Here is a 4,321-nt window from a genome sequence, read left to right on the forward strand (position 1 = left end):
GGCGCTTCGGCAACATCCTCATACACTGACGGCTTTGAGGACTGAGAGCGGCGTCGAGGATGCAAGCGAAGAGAGAGGATTGTGTGTGCGTAGTGAGGATGGGGGCTGCGGCCGCTCGGGCGCACCATTAATATGGAGTAGTGGGAGTTGTGGGAGAGAGGCGGGCGGCGGTCAAACCGATGGCTCGCCTCCCGGTGAGCCTGCGCACCGGACTGCTGGCATGCCTACCAAAGTTTCACACAGCTACTCGCACGCCTCCCAATGATACTGTGCAGCAAGCACGCCTCCGTCAATTCACACACCTGCACGCACGCCTCCCCGTCTGCCTGTGCGGCGGACTGCTCGCATGCGTCCCGTCAACTCACGCCTGCTCGCACGCCACACGGGTTGTGCAGCGGCACGTATATTGATTTTCTATTTGGATGATTAATGATGCCTCTTTATTGCTTAACCGAAGCATGGCATGTATCCATTGTTGGTCTAACGCTCACGGTTTGAATAAATAATCCGTTTGGGATATTGGTCCCCAATTATTAATAATCTCCTGTCTGTAATTAGATAAAGATTACATCAAAACTGGTCTCAAATTTGACAAAAAAGTACAATGCCACTTTGTATTGGTGTCCATATGACAACACGATAAGTTTCATGAACTTCAAATAAGTTTTGGATGTACTAGAATTTAAAAATCAAGATTCTCAATGTTTGAAATTTGTTGCGCAGGGAGTAAACATGCACCCAGTGAGACACATGTGTTTTTGCAATCCATTTAAGTGCACTGTCACGTGTGCAGTAGCTCAAATTTTATTTTTGCACATTATATGCATAGAAAATCAATCTATCAATGTACTAAAACGTCTTAATGTCTCTGTGATTTTTTTGAAATTAAAACGTCCCTCCTTTGGTAACCTGTATGTTCACCGGGGGATAATTAATTTAACATGCATCGTAGTTGTGGTGGATTCGCGGTGTGTGTGGGTGTGGGCGTGTGGGGTGGCGGGTGGCTCGCAGTACAGTACGAGTTGTGAGCCACCGTGTGGGTTGGCCATTTTGTTAGGCAGGCTGGTGCCACATCAGAGTCGTGAAATCGTTACTTAAAACATTACACAACCCTTTCATACATAAATGTTTTGGCCACATGCAGTCGATGGTTGTCCTATACGACACTCGATACTCGCGTGTGACGCTTTCTGTGGGCCCGCGAGGTCGTCGTCCATCACTTTGATGAACAGCCGGCAATGAGGTTAATTTGACCAGCAAGGTAGAATCTTTTTTGTTTGTGTTATGGTGGTATGTAGTACGCGTCGAAGAGATGGGAGGGGACTAGCATGTATACTATACGTATGCGTCCGTGAACAAGTACACCTCACTCAATGTCGGGACTTTTTGGTTACCGAGGCACGTGCCACATCAAAATTGTGAAATTGGTTATTCAAATATCACACAACACCTTTTTGGGCCACATGCATATATATCCTACCTAGGACACTCACGTGTGACGCTTCCATCTGTGGGCCCACGAGGCCATCGTCGATGCATGCATGCATGCATCACTTTGACCTACATCGGGAGAGGTTAATTAATTTCACCATCGATGAGGATTCTTTTGGGTTGTAAATATATTACGGCAGGAGCATATAGTATGCGGTGAAGAGGGGGGAAGGCGACCATCATATGTAGTACGCTTGATCTGAACCACTCTATGTGGGTGCATGGTTTACGGTTTTTTAGGCATGTGGCACATCAAAGTTGTGCATTTTGGGTATTCAACATATATATGTTTGGCCCACATGCAAAGCAGTGGTGGTTGTCCTCTCGCACCCACTTAAGTGGTTATCAGCGATATCGATGCTTTCCATCTGTGGCCCGCTTAGTCCATCACTTCTTTTTGCCTAACAACAAGAGAGATTAATTTGACTTAGGAGGGGATTATTATTTTTGCTCTGGGACGACATGCATGATACACTTTGAGCACACACATATGCATGTGTACGCATGAATCCCTCCCATCGAGTCGAAGTGGCTAGTACAATGACACCATCATGAACCGATCTCGCTGTGTGGGGAGCTAGTGTACGATTTTTGACACACGTGCCAAATCAATGTTGTGTATTCAAACATGCATGCACACATCACCTCCATACATATGCATGTAGTGGTTGCCTTCGAACAATACACTCCCTCGCGTGGTTATCGGCGACAAGCCTATATATTTGTGGGCCCACATGGACATCCATGATCACCTTGACCAACAATAAGATAGGTTACCATGGCGGATTCTTCATTTGGTTCGTGTTATCGTAGTATAGGTCATGGTGAGATTTGGACCTAATTAAGTTTGAGCGCATATACTATGCAAGCATGCATGCATAAATTGTAACACCCCGCATGTAACTTGCCATATTTGTAACTCCGACTCTTGCCATTTCCGGCTATGTGATATGATTTTCCCTCCGTTGTCGGGTTTTGTCTTTCGTTTTGTATTTTGTCATGTCATGCATTTTCATATCATGTCTTCATGTGCATTGCATTTGCATACGTGTTCGTCTCACGCATCCGAGCATTTGCCCCGTTGTCCGTTTTCCAATCCGGCGCTCCTATCTCCTCCGGTGCACCCCTCTTGTTTTCTTTCATGTGCATGTGTCAAACTTTCTCGGAATGGACCGAGGCTTGTCATGTGGCCCTCGTATACCACCCGGAAACCACCGGTCAAGTTTCATTCCATTCGGAGGTCGTTTGGTACTCCAACGGTTATCCGGGCATCCGCAAAGTCCATTTGAGTGTCCAGCAAAACCCCCCTCCAAAACCAGCCCAAAACCCACCAAACTCTCTTCCATGCTCTAGGTCGTTCGATCACGATCGTGTGGGCGAAAACCGCACCTCATTTGGAGTCTCCTAGCTCCCTCTACCTATTTATATGTGGGCATCCCGAAAAACGGAATCGCAGTCGAAACCCTAACCCTCTCCCTCCGCGCCGCGCCGGACGCGTCTGCTCCGGCCGGACAACGTCCGCCGCGCCGCCCGGCCAATCGCAGCGCGCCGCGTGTCGCCGCCGGATCCTCCCGCCGCCGGCCCGCAGGCCCATCGCCGGCCCCCGCGGCCCGCCGCCTGCCCGCGCGGCCCGTCCGCCTGCCCGCGCCGCGCCACCGCCGGCCGGCCCCGCCGCCGCCGCCATCGGCGCCGCCCGGCCTCGCCGCACCCACCGCCGGCGGACTCCTCCGCCCTCCGCCGCACGGAGCTCCGCCGCCGGCGACCCTCCGGCCCCCGCTCGCCGGCCGTCGCCCCTCCGGCTCCTCTTCCTCCTGCCGGCGACCGCCATCGTCGAGCTCGAGCCAGCCCTCGATCGGATCTGGACGAGTACTGTGTGCGTTGACTTCCCTCGCTTCCGTTTTTTCTTCCAAGTCATAATATTTTATCAGCATGTGCTTCTGTTCCCCATGCGATAACTCCGTGCATGTAGGTCCGATTCGCGCGTGTAATATGTCAAATTGTTCGCCTCGTGATGGTCTTCATTTTGTTCAATTGCACCATGTTCATTAAAGGTCATCTTGATGCCCAAATCTCTGTTGGAAGAGGGCTAGTTGCTGTTATTCTCTGGTTCTTGTCACAACTTGGAGATTTGTCATTTTTGTATCATTTATTCTGTGCATCTTTTGAGCATGAGCTCTACCTGTGTTTTGAGGTATGCCATGCCATCTTTCCAGTGGTGTAGTCCGTGTATTTTTGTCATCTATGTGGTGACTAGCACAAGCATGCAAAGTAGGCCCCGTAATATTTCTGATTTCAGGGACTTGGTGATTTCTCCAAGTCCTCGTCTGCTGTAATTTTGTTGCCATGTAAACTTGATGCTACAGAGAGATCCATGCATATTTTGGAGATGTTCAGTAAGGATGTTTTGTTCCTATAGTTGTATTTGATCCATTCCTGCAATTGTTTGCAATTATGGAGTGCCATAGCTTAACATGATATGCATTTTTGCCAAGCTTATTGTAGTTGATCCATACATGCTATGCAATTGTTCTTGCCATGGTTAGCTTTATAAACATGCCATCTTGCTGCAGGTATTCTTGGTTTGTAGTGCATTGCTCTGTAGTGAGTGCATCAAGCTCACAAAAAGGCCTACATATTATTATTTCTGCCATGCTCTGTTTCTGCTAAGTCTGAAACCTGATAACGAAAGTTGCTATGTTTACATGCTTGCCATCATATCTTTTGTTCCTTTTGGCTTATGGTCAGTAAGGGACTTTTGTCATGTGCTTTTAGTAGAACACTTCCATGCCTTTTTTTGCTATGTTAAGTTCCTGTAGCATGTTGATTTCGT

The sequence above is a fragment of the Aegilops tauschii genome, chromosome 2 (genome assembly GCF_002575655.3).
Source record: "Aegilops tauschii subsp. strangulata cultivar AL8/78 chromosome 2, Aet v6.0, whole genome shotgun sequence".
NCBI classification, from domain to species: Eukaryota; Viridiplantae; Streptophyta; class Magnoliopsida; order Poales; family Poaceae; genus Aegilops; species Aegilops tauschii.